Here is a 16,601-nt window from a genome sequence, read left to right as displayed (position 1 = left end):
AATGACTTCAGTTTGGTTGCATATGTCTTGTGGTAGTTGGTGGCTTGCTGTCTTTTTAGAAACACTTGCGTTTCAAACAAATCTGTGCCCCAGCACTGAGACTCAAATTAATATATTGGTGCAAAGAGCCAAAGCTGTAATTTGTTAAATGGAGGCTAATGGTAGGGGTGTGTTCCCTCCTGACTGGGTTCACACACAAGTTAAGTGGGTAATTTGAACAATTTTCGCAGATAGCAATGGTTAACACGGCATTATAAACCCAGCAGCTCTTCCTACAGTGACTTTTGACCTTTTCATTATCTATTACAATTAGGTTCCTGACAAAATAACCTCCACTGCCTCCTGTCTCTGATATCCTGTTTTACCTACTTCTGTCCTTTTCCTTTTTAGTGATATCAGTCAAAGGAGAGATTAAAATGACACAAACTTTTTCACAGAAACACAAAAAGATTTACTCTTTTTAACATTGTATACGCTTGAATGGGGCATAGTCACTCCAAACTCCAGTTCTACTTTTTCACCTTTGGATCAGGTGAACAACAAGTAACATTGAACAACTTAAAGGAAACAGGAACCTTGAGAACTTGAAAACACTCTCCCACGGGCATGAAATTTGTGTTAGCTATAAAGTAAAATTTGGATTGGTCTTCTTTGTGTGAATAGAAGTTTGTAGCAGATGCTATAGATAAAGGTATGAATCGTAAGACTACACACGGTCTTAAAGAAAACATCTTAAAGAAAGGAACATCTAAAGAATGTTGTCATACAGATATGCAAACAGCCTAATCTAAACCACGGTTCTATTATATTTCAAGGTATCACATAAAAACCTTAAAATGGCTGTTAAATCATCAATCCCTAAGTCTTAACGTTATTTAGCTATTCTGTTCCTAACTGAGTAATACCAGGCATTCACAAAATGAGAACTCTAATCTTTTTCGGTGTAGTGTTAATGGACATTGTTGTGGACAATGGACAATGACATGCACATTGAAAATGGAGGATGCACTTCCAGCGGGAACCTCTGTGGGACGGCACGATTCTGGTGACAGAAAACAAAAAATAAAGTCAGTCCAATTGATTGACTTTATTTTTTTTGTTAATATTCATTGAGGTTTCAGATTTAAAATTGGCAGTATTTTCTTTTTGCAGTCCATTAATTTCATTAATTTCTACTATACTCACTATGAAAACAGTGTCAGACTAATACATAGAGTACACTGTATAATATTAGTCTATATGTAAATGGGATTTTATCCCATTGTACTTCATTAGCCCTATCAGTATTGGTTGTTTAAATGTACTGTATGGGTGGCTAAATTCACACATTCTTAAACACCATGAATGTATGTTGGATGTTATGTTTTTCTTTTGGTTGATATATTTAATTTAACACTACAGTAACATGGCAGTGCAGTTCTCAGTATGATAGACTTAAACATAATGAGGTTGTATACAATTTGCTGGAAGAGCAGCTGAAAATAACATAAAAGTTGACTTTGTTCTGTCAGTAAATGTGTTTTAATTTGGGGGGCTAAAATATTTATACGACACTGTAATTATTACGGTGCGATAGCTCATTTTCAACTGCCAAAAAATGTTTAATCTTATATGATGAGTAAATTTCTTCAGTGATACACATTCATTTCACTTAAATAATTACCAAAACCTCTAATACTTTAACGATAAAGAGTCTCTTATCTCTACTACATTTTTGTTGTTCTGTAAGTCAAATGAAATTCGAGCTTAAGAGTCTTAAACAGCTCTCAGACATATTTTGGCATTACACTTTTTAATGCAGTGTAGTATTCTTCTTACTGTGGATTTCCAGCCTAATTGAAATGACATGATGTCATGTTGGTGTAACATTGTGCAGCTACAATGCAACTTGATAGCAACCTTTTTCAAGAGCCATGGGCTTCTTCGTTGAAACTCACCACATTGGACCAGTGTTCAACAATCAGAGGAAATCCCTTGTTGCAAATGCAGAGATACAAATAATTCCAGTGGAACAGAATTCAATGCAGCCACTGGACAACAGTTTGTTTCTCAAGAACAAATCTTTTTTTCTTTCACTGTCCTCCTCACGTACTGTATTTTTGCAACCCACAGCTAAATGCAACAAGTTCAAGTTGACTCTCTGGAGGCTGTCAAAAGTCACTGTGGGAATTGTAGGAAATAAGGAAGAAAGAAGTGGTTGAAGAAGAGGACAAAGCAGTGAGTGTACCACAAAAGTAAATTACAACAATTAATCACAATACATCTCCTGAAATTCACTCCACAACAGAGATTGATGAAGTGTAACCCTGCAGAACCTGATAGCTTTTTCCTGAAATTCAGAAGTTATTCCAAGGAAATAAGAAAAGTTCGAATGTCCAGATACTTTTTTGAGGTTACAGTGTTTCTCTATCGTTTCATCCAATTCACATCACACACAGACGTGTACATACACCTCAGTCTGTTTTTGGTTTTAAACACATCACATACTGTACCAGCAGTGTACCTGGGCCTGCTGCTGCCTCTTATAGAACATCTGCATCTCTTTCCCCAGGTATTTTTGTGCCTTTTAATGAGTCGCAGTATGCCTTGGCATTTCTGCATGCAGGCATATTACTGCAGCAAATACGTACATGAAAAGCCCTAAAACAGACAGCTAGTGTGTGTGTGTGTGTATGGATGCAGAGATAGATAGTGATAAGCTAGTGAGTAAATTTTATAATACCATGGTGAATGAGTGGAGGAAACAGTTTTTGATTCTAGGGAGCGTTACACAATTATATGTAACTGTTAAGCTGCTGGTGCGGCATGAGATGAAGGGAGGTGGCTTGGCATGTGACATCTTTTCTTTATTTTCCCACCTTAATGCCACATGTGACATTAGGATTTGTGCGTGGGCAGAAATGACATTGTAAAAGAGCAGTTACTCACAATGTGCACACATAAGATAAACATTAGCAAATTAAATGCTGGAGATATCAATGGGACAGTTACTTTGCAGAGTCTATTGGTAGATGGGAAAGACTGCAGGATTACAAAATGTCAAGACAACAGAAATCTATATCACAAATCAGAGAAAAGATGAGTCTTAAACAAAACCCTGAATCAATATGCAAGTCAGGATTGAGATCAAAAGACACTTACAGTATGGAATTGCATAGTGACTCATACAGATATGTAAGAAGTGCTCACAAAAAGATTTCTAAAATCAACTTGTAACAGTCATGGACAACTCAAGAAATACGCTGTGCCATTGCAGGGGTTGTAACAAAGGAGAGACAAAACCATAAATCCAGTGTCACTCCACTTTCAATGGAATTGCAATCCCTTTGGCTTTTAGGAGTGATTCCAGCTATATTTGGAATTTCTAAGGACATAGAAGACAAGGTCACGCATCAGCTTGTGAATAGACCATTAAGTTGTTTTTTGCTCAGGGATGCTGTCCACAGCAAACCTACAGCTCCGCTCTCTGCTAGTGTTTCAAATGCATGTCAAGGCTACCTGGCCTCAATGAATACATTGAGAAATTGAAAGACATTGTTTCCCTGCAGACGTTTTCCATCAGAAATAGACTTTTCAGGATTAATACAATAATAATATGTGCTGTGGCAGTGCTCAGGTCTCAAAGATCTCACTCTCATTAGCTTCTTCACTTCTGCTTTAAATATGGCTACTAGTGGCAACATTTGTAGTTTTATCTACCTGGATAAGAAGTTAAAAAATGGCAACAGATAACATCCAGGTCTGGCAAAAAGTGAGTAGTCTAATCATAGTTTGCTATGATTGGACCATAACATATAAAACAATCTAACACAGATTATATGCTGATCCACAGGGGTGTAATGTAAATAAAATGGAATGCAGCAGAAATGACAAGACACTATCATCAACAATGATGACAATATATCTATGTCAACCACCTACTATATTAAACCAGTGGTTTCCAAACCTTTTTTTTGCTGGGCCCCCATTTTGCGGATACAGATATTTTAATGATTTCAAAAGCTCACTTAGTCACAATCAACAGGTGATATGTGGGGAAACACTGTCCTGCAGGTCAGACACCATGCTGACGGTTTGTAATCACCAGCTGGAGACTTTTTATCCAACAGTCTGCATTGCATATTTTCATTTTTTGCACCTGTTTGGAGCAGTCGGATTAGGATCATCATATGCTTAGCATTTACTTTCCCAAACTTTACCATGCTACATGCAGTGTAGTACAGCATTTACTGCAGCCCCTACGCTCCCCCCCTTGTTGTAGATCCCCCCCAGTTGGGAACCACTGCTTTAAACTTAAGACTAGTTATTACTTGGAAACACATATAGCATAATACATGTGATAACAAGCCTTTATGACTTTATGATTATGACTCTGACACATGGAACATAGAAATAAACAAATAAATAGATTATAGAATTTTAGCCAAGTCCAGAATATGATGCGGTCACAGAACATGTGGACATTAAGGCAAGGCAAGGCAAATTTATTTGTATAGCACATTTCAACATCAAGGCAGTTCAAAGTACGTTATGTAAAACATAAAAGGCATCAAGACAAAATGTAAAAGCAACATAAGCTAAATATAGAAAGACATTTAAATACATTTAAAAACAGTTAAATAGAAAATAAAAATAAGATAAAATAGAATAAGACAGATAAAAGGGGAGAGTAGAATTTATAGTGCAGTGTAAGATATTAATCAAAAGCCACCAGTTTGATTTAATAAAAGGCAGCAACAAACATAAAAGTCTTCAGCCTTGATTTAAAAGAGCTGAGAGTTACAGCAGACCTGCAGTTTTCTGGGAGTTTGTTCCAGATGTGGTGAATAAAAATTGAAAGCTGCCACTACCACACAGGTCTAGATGGTTCATAACGTAGCAGAAGATCAGAAATGCATTTTAAAATCAATTCTTTGACAGACAAGAAGCCAGTGTAAAGACCTCAGAGCTGCAGTGATGTGATGCACTTTCTTGGTCTTAGTGAGGACTCGAGCAGCAGCCTTCTGAATCAGCTGCAGCTGCCTGATCGAATTTTCAGAGACCTGTAAAGACACTGTTATGGTATTCAAGTTGACTGAAGATAAATGCATGGACAAGTTTTTCAAAATCCTGCTGAGACATAAGTCCTTTAATTCTTGATATATTCTTCAGGTGACAGTAGGCTGACTTTGTAATTATCTTAATGTGGCTATTGAAATTCAGGTCTCAGTCTGTGACTACACCAAGATTTCTGGCTTGGTTTATGGTTTTTAACACTACCTATTGAAGCTGAGTGCTGAATTTTAATTGTTCTTCCCTGGCTCCAAAAGCAATTACTTCAGTTTTAACCGAAGAAAATTCTGGCACATCCAATCGTTGATTTGTTCAATGCACTTACTCAGTGCTTGTATGGGATTATAGTCCTCTGATGATATAGTTATGTAAATTTGTGTGTTGTCTTCATAATTACAGTAACATAGTTTGTTGTTTTCCATAAACTGAGCCAGTGGGAGAATCTAGATGTTGAACAGAAGAGGCCCCAGAATGGAGCCTTGGAGAACTCTACTGGTCATTTTTGTCCGCTCAGATGTGTAATCACCTATACCTAGACACAAAGTAGTCCCTGTCCTTAAAGTAGGATTCAAACCAGTTTAGTACAGTGCCAGAAAGTTCCACCCAGTTTTCTAGTCAGTCTAGTAATATGTTGTGGTCGACTGTGTCGAATGCAGCACTATGATCCAATAGTACCATGACTGAAATTCTGCCACTGTCTGTATTTAAGTGGATGTCATTGAAGACTTTAACAGGAGCAGTCTCAGTGCTGTGGTGTGGTCGAAATTCTGACTGGAAGACATCACAGCAATTGATTAGTGCAAAGAAGTTGTTCAGCTGTTGAAAAACAGCTTTTTCAATGATTTTACCTAAAAAAGGAGGTTTGATATCAGCCTGTAATTGTTCATTAGTGAAGTGTCTAGATTGTTCTTTTTTAAGAATGGCTTGATGACTGCAGTTTTCAGGGCCAGTGGGAAGAAACCTGAGAGAAGAGACGTGTTGACAATTTGTAGAAAATCTGAGGGCATGCAATTAGAAACATTTTTGGGTGGACCAGCAACAGACCAGCCCTATGACTGTGGTAGTCAGTGAGTGACTGAGTGATTTTACTGTAACTGCGGTAACTGGGTGGAGATGAGCCTCCTGAATTTGCACCCAAAATGCCGTCAAAACTTTAATTTACAATTTCCACCACAGCCTCCATGATCCTCAACCAGGAAAGGGGCAGAGAAAAGGTGCATAATGTAGAGGCATGAGGGAGAGCACACAGTAAAAGCTCCCCAAGTAACAATCACTCTGACAAAACACTCAATACAGAGTGAAAAATGACAGACATCCTAAGAGTGAAACAGATGAAAAAGCAGGGAGAGTTAACAGATAGGTAAATACAATAGTTATAATTAGAATTAACATCCCAAGATATGAGTGGAAAGTATTGTTCTTGCAACTGTATTTATAACCTTTTTTTTGTTTTTTACTTAAATGTAGCTTAACCATGTCATGTCATGTGATATGCTACTTCAGTACACTTTACCAGCAGATATTACTGGGATCAGTGCAGAAAATTGCAGATGAACATTTAATATCCAGGAATTCACATTAGAGACACTACCACTGACTATCCCTGTAACAAACTGGCCACAATTTCACACATTGACCATACATGGTCCACCCATGGTCCAGATGTAAAAGTCTGTTGGCAGAATATCAAGCCAAGAGGAGGATTTCAGATGTTGTGTTATGCCCTCCAAGTTTTTATGGTTGATAGGATCAAATTGTGTCATGCTATTTGAATTGATTTTAAGTGGACACAGGGACAACACATACCCTGTGCCTGGTATGGAGGCACTAACTGCCTGTCTAATTTTTTGAATTTTGCCAGTGAAGGAGGTGAATTCATTGCAGGCCTTGCATAAGTTCGGGGGCTACTGACACAGGAGGGTTTATTAGTCTGTTGACAATAGCAAACAAGGCACGTGCATTATTATTGTTTTTGGCAATGATGTCAAAGAAGAAGGACCACTTTGCATTTCTCAGTTCCAAATTATAAATGTAACATCTCTTTTTTCTTTTTTTTTCTGAGTGTGGCATTTCTCCATGGAGATCTTTTCTTACCAGAGACCACCCTCACCTTAGTGGGTGCAATGGCATCAATAACATTTGTAATTTTAGAATCGAAATTATCTACAAGCTCATTGACTGAGACCCAAGAGAGGGTGGGTGTGGAAGAGAATTAAGAGAATTACTTCCTCCTGCTGGGTGGCAAGATGCCATATTCTGCCTTATTATAAGTCTACGACCAGCTTTACTATCTTGTTGCAGATGAAGGGTCTTCAGCATACTTTTGTACTGTTTCTCATTGGCCTCTTACTGTTACTGTTGAAAATACAACAATGAAAAACACACTGTATGCGCTGTACCTGTAATTTTAACAAAAACGTTGAATCCTGGAGTACATAACCTTGGGGTTTGTGTTTACTCTTGCTATATTAAGCTCCTACAGATGAGAATTCCAAGAAAGGTGTTCACTATTGTATGTCTTTAAAGTGTGGAAGTGAAGTACTAGTGAGTAGGCCCTGCCATTTTATAATGAGAAGCGTGACTGCTGGCTCCACTGAGAGATCATTAGAGACTTGGTGCTTGGTGAAGGACACGCTCCCTGCTGAATAAGAGAAAACCCCTGTTCAAACCAAAAGGGTAACATCAGCTTTACATAAGAACAGCTGTCTCACCACCAATCATTTCAGTGTCAGTTGAACAAGAGTGACAATTAACTGCTTAAGAAACATCTTGATAATCACTGCTGTTGTGTGACAACCCTGCATGTCCAAAGTGCACATTTATTTTAAAAACACACCTGTTTTTATCTTGACCATCTCACTTTTCTCTTTGAGTTCATCCATCATTTTGAAAGGTTTTCATATCACAACAGCAATATGTTGTTGTGGTGGCAACTCCCTAAAACGTCCTACCTTTTGTCCTCTTAAGCATTCCTGTTTTTTTTAATAATGCTATCAGTTACAATAATATGCAATATATTACAAATATAATTTGCACTTGCATTTACACTTTGCATGCAGCTCTGTTATTTTATGAGGTCCTTTACAGAGGCATATTAGTCAAAAGCTCAGCTAATAGATTTAAGCATTCAGCTTGAAACCTCCTTTTCCATCATAATGTGATTAATATGAAGTTTCATTGGAGTGACACAAGCCTTTAGCTCTTATCAAACCAACCCAGTTTGTCCACTTAACAATCACAGTCACAGTATGCAGAGGATTTAATGTTTCTCTTGATGGCGCCAAGTGGATTTAAGGGTTAATTGTGAGGATGAACATCAGAATTACTAATTGTGACGCTCATTAAGAAAATTAACTGGCACCAAAACAAGTTTTCAGTAAATTGCACAAAACTGCAAGGCAACAGTATTGATCCCAGCTGTTTCCTATTTATGGCAAACATTGCAGTATTCAAGGACGGTGTCAGCAAAGAAATTAAAAACACTGGGAACAAGTAGGCTTTTATGACAAGTTACCCATCTTCCTTTGTTGAGTAAGAGGTTAGATTTGTTTGATATGTTCTGCAACACTTTGTCACATGGACAGGGATATTAATTTACAAGTACAAGCTGTGTGTAGCACTCCAGTGACAAAGCATGTTTTCTTTTTCCCTGACACCTTACAATTAAAATATCCTTTTCTCTCTCTTTTTTTGTCTCTATTTCTGGAATGCTCTCAAACGAGTGAACCTTGATAATAAGGCATATTTTTAAACCCACAAAACTCAATCATCAAACATTCCCAAAACAAAATGACTTTGCTGTTGAAACTGGACAGTGGATACGTTTTTCAAATGCAAGATGTCAAATGTTACCTAAAATAGATGCCACTTCAAAGGGAATACAACCCCCTTTTATGTGGCTTTTGAACCCTATAAGTTTCCAGGATCAAAGTGCAGACGTGCTGTCTAATAAAAACCGCTCTACTTTTTGGTTTGAGAAAACTTTGCCGGGTGAATTTAGGACTCAACGGCAAGGGGATTGCAATGTCAAGCTGTGTTGGCCAAGCAATGCATTATACTGTCGCTTTCTCTCAAAGCTGTGAGTTTGAAATATACAGTATAAATGTCACACACTTTTCTCTGAAAGGATTACTGTGGAAGAAATGGATGTTTTCAGACACCAATGACACTTAATCGTTTCTCTGGACACTAAAAAAATAGACGCTATTATAGGTGCCTTGTATAACATGGACAACAATATTACTTCTTCTTTATGGTATTGTCAAAGTTTCATTACTCTTTATGTACATTATATCTAGGCTGTAAAAAATGGCTGAAGAAAGCTTATAGCTGCCTATTTTGGCAGGCATCTGATATAAGTAAGACATAATGACAGAGAGTTCAAGGAAAGTGTAACTGGCTTTTTCCTCTGGATTCCTTGCAAAGTCAAATTGCAGACAGTTTAAACCACTTACTAAACATTTTATAACCATTTACCCAAGGCTCTTTCAGTATGTCCTGCCATTAGCGCAAAATGCTTTAGAATAAGGGAATCAGCTGTGGTGGATAAGTGCTTTACCCTGTCATGATTATCTTTTGTGAGAGCAAGAAAAAAAACGAAAAAAGGCTCCTCTGAGCAATTTAAGACCTGTGTCCTAGAAGTGTGAGATTGGATATATGATGTCGATTACACAAACTGAGACCCTTTTATGTGACCCTCGTACAGCCAGTGAGATGCCACTTTATCACCGTGCAGCATGAACGAGGACGGTGGGCACTGCTGGCAAATTTACAGCCAGTGCCAGTGTATGCCTTGCTATTTCATTAAGCTAATATATTCCACCACGGCTGTGAGGAAAGATGCTGCAAGGGGCTGGCCCTGATGTGCCTCTACACAGAGACCCTGACCTGAATCTTAGCTCCCCCTCTGTCTGACACATCCATTACCCTTCTCTCACTGGTTCAGTCATCAATTCCTCCAGCATATGGCGGAGTATGCATCATAGCGTTGTTTACGAGAAGGCGGTTGGATGACGCCGGTGGTGTTACACTGTGGGGAGAGGTTTGCAATCTGGAATCTGCCAGGATTAGCTGTTAATTTATGTGCAGCGTTTTGCTTCCAGTTTCACATGTTAGAATCTGTTGTCATCAACAAACAATTACTCCACATGGGAGTGACTGGCTGGTATCGGCTAGCTCAAAATAGTTATTGAATATGTTTTGAATTAGTTACATACTTGGGGAAAAAAAAATAGATTTCACCACAATATTTAGTCTCAGGGTGAGGATTTTTTCCCCTTGGTCTTCTGGCTCAATCTTTTTCTATCCTCTTGTGGATTGCCTCACAGTGTTTTCTCACCAATTATTTATGAATCCCGATTCATAATGCATTCTAAAATGACCGTTATCAGTTGGATTCCCACAGAGAGATGGATGCATTGGTTTAAAGGCTGTTCATATTCACCAGGAAAGTCCCAGTGTTGGCTTGGACAACTGGAGAACTACAGTATTGGGAGAGCAAATTGGAGTTGAGGCCGTGGAGAAGCCTGTGCATGAATCTTGATCTGACTGATGCTCGGTATTACTGCAGATTATGATATTTCTTGCATAACATTCTCTGAGGTATTGAGTAATATGCAGTAAAAATCCATACAAGCTGATTTAAGATGATAAGAAGTTTACAGGATTTATGTCAAAGACACTGGGCTCACAACATGGTTGCTCTTTGGAGCCATTAACAAGCCAGTGGCCAGGTCCCACAAGTCATCAACATCATCTTTTCATATAGAAGGGATTTTCTAGCAGCCTATTGGTTCTGTATGTGTTTGTGTGAGGAATGGGGCTTAGTGTAACTGATATTATTACTGTATGCCTGTTGCAATGCATCAGAGGCCTATTATGCAAGACGTGTTGTATGTCTTCTGGATTTCTCTTTGGTTATTGCAAGTTTATATGTATCAGACATTATGCTGCTGCGAGAAAAAAAAAAAAGCATTTTTGATAACATTGAAATTCAAATTTCCATCTCAGAAAAGACCTCCATTACTTCAACAGCCTTGGCCTTGACAATACAGCTTCGACAGCTTAGTGATGTGGGTGGAATTTACAAGATTAATTCCATACACTTACTAATGCAAAAATGGTGTAACGACAGTGTGACTCTCACATTAATGCACTATTTAAAGACATGCATTATGTACAGCAGATTTCTGAGTGTTCTAATCATTGATTGGACTTGCATAAACACAGGCCATGACTACTTTACCCCTTGCAGAGTTAAAGAACCATATTGGTATTTTACCCTTTTGTTTTTTTATACTGATGAATATAGACAATATAGAGTATAGACCAGACAGCCCTCGATTTAAATTCATATCAGTATCTGTTGACACATTGTTTCAGACAGGTAATCTATGGTAATCCATGTAAACATGTAGCTGCTTTTGTTTCGTTTCGTTTAGTTTTATTTGATATGTCAAGCTTGCCTCTGCCAGTAGATTTTCATACTGTTCTGAAATGAATGTAACATAGTATCTTCTCAGAAGTTAGAAAAATCATATTAATCAATCAGAATAATATGGTCTGCCTCAGAAAATGGTTTTGTAGTGATTTTAAGTATATACAATTGATGGTAACTGGGCTAAAACTTGCAAAACCCTTGTCCATGAATTACCACACAGATTTCACTCCGGCAAAAGCTATTTCATGTCTGGAAACAACAAACAACAAGAGTGCTAATGTATTCACTAGCAAAGCATATAACATTAGGATAATATATGAAAGTGATAAATACATGTATGAAAAGGTGAAGCCTCAAAACAGAAACATGAAAGCTTCATGGATGCATTAAAGAATACAATACACATTAAAAATCCCATTTTTTTTTCTTTTTAGACTACATTTAGAAAGCAGAATTAAATTGGTGCAATATGGGTCATACGCAGATTAAAGTGATCCACTGACGCCTTGAAGGATACAATCTTTCTTGCATTTAAAGACACCTCTTCTCTGAAGATGTCTGTCTTAAACATTATAGGTAATACATAGTGAATGTTTGATCGTTAAAGTGAATGTTATACAAGAGGTATTTTCACACAGTGACAACTTTGTGACAGTTGCTAATGAGTAATTGATTGGAAGATTTGTACGTCAATACCCAGAAATCATGTAAAATACACGCAGCATGCTTACAAACCTGGCCCGGAAAAGTCGAGAGATCTGCCATTGTTAGACACTCACCTAAATGTATTATATTTCACTCTTTGTGGGCAGAAAATTATACAGGGCCAAAAATAGAATTTAACTTGTGTGAATTTGGAAACTCTCGATCTGAGAGAATGTGTTTCCTGTTGCTGTGTTGCCCTCATGCAATTTATCTTGCATAAATGTTCAGTTTTAGTTTTGCCTTTGGTTCACTTTGGTTTAGTTTCATGTCATGCTTCATCATTTCTCACTTTTCTTATTATATTTTAGTAAACATAGGCCACACAGGGGTACTAACTGAACATAAATCCAGCAAAAAGGCATGAAAAGAAATGTGCCAATATGTTGATGCTCATACACTTTGGGGAATCTTTGGCACCGGCTGACCCATTTATACACAGCACAAGTGGCCTTGTTAAATAGAATTCTAAATGAATCTGATGAAATGGTACAGTAGTCAGCGCAAAGGAGTAGATAATATTCATGCCTATTTATATACAGTGTTGCTTGTCCACATCCATATCCTTGCTTTTGGCAACAAGCTTCACTTCTCTACTTGCTCTTCAGAGCAGACTCATCACTTGTGCTCCTATAATTGAAATGCAAAGCCAGACCTTCAGCATAATCAGATACTCCCTGATTTGTTTTTAGATTAAGTTCAGGAGTCATATGGTGTTTGTGCAGTGGCTCTGTTGTTATGATTTGAATGCAGTCAAGCTGGTGATTAAGTTTCCTCCAATATTGTGTTGCACAGTATGTTTATTTCATATAACATTATGCTTATTATTTTGACACATTATGTAAAACATGTCTGCTTGCAACACAGTAGCAAATATGACAGGAGAAAAGTGAAAAACGGAAAATAAAACCTGCTTGTTTCAGCATGAAGTTGTATTTCTGTTTTTGGCTTGTGACACTTTGAAACAAAGCTAGCAACCTCTCATCGCATGGTTGCATGAGCTGTGGGCAGTTCAACCACAGACTGAGCGTCTCTTTAGTTTCATTTTATCAGTTTCATTTAGTTTCATTTTATTACTCTTTTTTAAAGGATAGACATAAACATAATTGTGTGGAGCAGAAATCTTCAGAGTATCACTAGTATCATTAAATTTTTTAGATTTCACTGTGTCACATTGACAAGTTTTAAATTCCAATGACAATGTTTTAAATTCCTCACTTTTTATAATACCTGTGCATGGCAACTACTACATGGTTAAGGTTAAGTAAAGATAGAACAAATAACAGTTATAACAAATAAACTATGGTTAAGGTATGGCTAGGGCTAGACAGTTAAAACACTTTGTTTTAGGCAGGGTTCATGGTTAACATACAATGGGCGCTTAATAAAAAGGGGAACATTTTTGTAAGTCTGTGACAGGATGAAAACTCTGGTCTCCTGCATGAAAGATGCACTATAAGCCCAACCACCACCCCATCCATCACACTTTTACTTTCCACCTTGCATCATAAAGACACACCATTTCTTGTCCTTGCACTCAACATTGTCATTGGAAGTAAATCGCAAGGTGCAGAATTGTCCAATATGGACTTAATTCCTAAGGATATTGCTTTTTTCATGGTTACAGTAAATACGCTGCATCCGTGCTGGGCTGGATGTTTCAAGCTGACAACAGTTGCTGCACTTTATGATGGACAAAACTACAAACTTTGAACAGCCCTCTTATTTAGCTTCTTAGTTCTTAATTAACAGTGGCTGAGTGTTTGATAGATGACAGATTTTTGGTGGAGTCTCACTTTAACTTTATTCAGTCTGAATTTATTTTTATTATTTTTTTATTTACTTTATTATCTGATTTATTCAATATATCACACCTCACACTGGGCAGCACTGTGGCTCAATGGTGAGCACTGTTACCTCACAGCAATAAGGTCCTGGGTTCGAACCCTAGCCATCTCACGTCCTTTCTGTGTGGAGTGTGCATGTTCTCCCCATATTTGTGTGGGTTTCTTCCAGGTGCTACAGTTTCCTCCCACCATTGAAGGCATGTATGTTGGGGTTAATCCTCCTGCCAGGACCCCTGACTGAGGCACTGGCAAAAGAATTGGAGTTGGTCCCGGGCGCTGCACTGCACTGCAGCTGCACACTGCTCTTAGTGTGTGTATACAAGAAGGGTCAAATGCAGGGGATCGATTTCGGATCAATAAAGTCCTGAATGTCTTTGTAATTTCTACATGGATTGACTACCGGTAACCTTGGTGCTCCACATGACAGAGGATGAAATTATTCACGTGGCAAAGTCATATTTCCCATTTCAGAAGAAAAGGCCTTCATTCTTTTGCATTGCTGGTACCTAATATGAAAACAAGGCAGGACCAAAGAGCAATACAGAAATCTTTATGAAATGTTTTGTGAGCCCTGACATTTCCAGTGAATGGACTCACACAGAGGCCAGTTGTTTCGAATGCCAGAATATGCCAAGAGTATTAGATCCTATAGATAAGTGAACCTGGTCAGCAGTGTTTTATTTGCACATTATTGCCTACCCAGTATGAGGTGTGATATATTGAGAAATCAATTGCGTGTACAACCCCAAACAGCTTTCAAGAAACAGCTTACTGGAAAATAACTGCTGAGTAGTATTCCATTTCTGATCACGCTTACTGACAACCACTAAAAGGATAAAAAACACCAATCACTTAGGAACAAACACCAGTCGCTGAACATGACCTTTCTTATGGTGAATTTGTATGAAACATTAATTCAAAAGCTCTACAATCAGGGACATCTAGCTATATGTGCTTTTTGTAGATTTTGCAGACATCTTCCAACACCTCAGTAGAATTTATTGTGCATTGTCAAACATGCTAAATGGAAGTGACAGTTTGTGGGATGTTTGGAGTTCACACCACAGCCTGTAAGCACTCTGTCTCCTCCAGATGAAGGTTATATTCTTCTTAGAGGAGATCAGCAGGGGAGACTGGGGCACAGCAGGTAACAGTGCCAGGCCAGTTTATACCATTCTGAGCCATGCTCCCAAATTAGTTCACAGCTGTGATGCTCCTGGGAAACCACACATTCATTTCCTGGTTCTCTTCCACAGACTGCACTGAGAGACCATTAGGGTGGACTGCAGTGTTATGGCTGACCAGCTTCCTCTGAAGCTGTTATCACAAAAGCCGGAATAATATGATTAACCTAGTTTTGTTAAATATCCAGTTTTTACAAACAGTCGTTCATGGGGCTGTTAAGAGTTTTGAGATGCTCCTATAGTTCCAATTATAGGTGAGGCAAATATAAAGTTTGATCACAGTGGCATGAAACTAGTATGAGCAATCAATCAATTTGATACATCAAATGGGTATCCCAGAAGTAGCCTTTTGAAATTTAGTTAGTATAACTCAAGTTCAGGAACAAGACCATGCCTCTCTCTCACTAATTCAATCACCTGTGCCTCGCTAATTCAATCACCTGTGCCTCACTATTCAATCACCTGTGCATATCTATATAGGTGTATTTAGCCCCTTTCTCTTTCATTTGTCTCAGTTCTCACATTCATTTTATTCATTCTCAGAGATACTGCTATCTAGCTGAAATCATTTTTTTTCCGCTTACCTTAACCCCAGACAGAGACCTTTTTGATGATCAGTCAATTGTTGTCTCCTGATCCCTGCAGCCAGCCATTCAGCCATCCCACCTGTGCTCCGTGATCCACGTTCCTTGGCAAAGAACCGTCCATATGGAACTCTCGATCTAGCAGTACCAACGAGATACCTTCTTCACCACTGCATCCACACAGAGGCCGTTATCATCGCCGCTCCTTGGAGGGAAGCTGCTCCTCCAGATTCCACACTTCTGATCAGCCGGGATCCAGAGGCTCCACATGCATCCATGCAATAGCCAACTTACAGGTCTCAGACATAGTTCCTCTGCACAATTAACATCTCCAACTGTATGCTCGCTCACCTCCAGCATGCTCTCAGGGAGACGGACATCCCAGGCCTCCGAAACGATGATAATAGCCATACTTTTCCAGCTCTACAAAGACTCTACTTTCATTACTCCTCTGGCCAGCCACTCGGATCCTCCCACTCTTCCAGGTTCACCACCCAACGCCACCCTGATGCTGCACACCAATGATGTCACCGTGCCACCCCCTACAACAACTCTGTTGTAGGGGGTGGCACGGTAAACATACCTGCTCCCTCTGTGTTTGAAATGTCTCGTGTCTTTTCCTTGTTTTTTTCATCCCTGTCTGAGGGCTGCACATTCTGCCCCTACATATGCACCACTCCATCCCGGCATCCTTTCTTCTTCTCTTCCTTCAGCGATGGCTAACAAAGCTCCTTTGACTCCGTCTACTTTTACAGCTCCTTCTTCCTCCTCTCTTGCACCAAACAATACCAAC

This window comes from Thunnus maccoyii, chromosome 9, assembly GCF_910596095.1.
Source record: "Thunnus maccoyii chromosome 9, fThuMac1.1, whole genome shotgun sequence".
In the NCBI taxonomy this organism is placed as follows: domain Eukaryota; kingdom Metazoa; phylum Chordata; class Actinopteri; order Scombriformes; family Scombridae; genus Thunnus; species Thunnus maccoyii.
The sequence above is the reverse complement of the archived record's forward strand: the minus strand, read 5'-3'. Positions refer to the sequence as shown.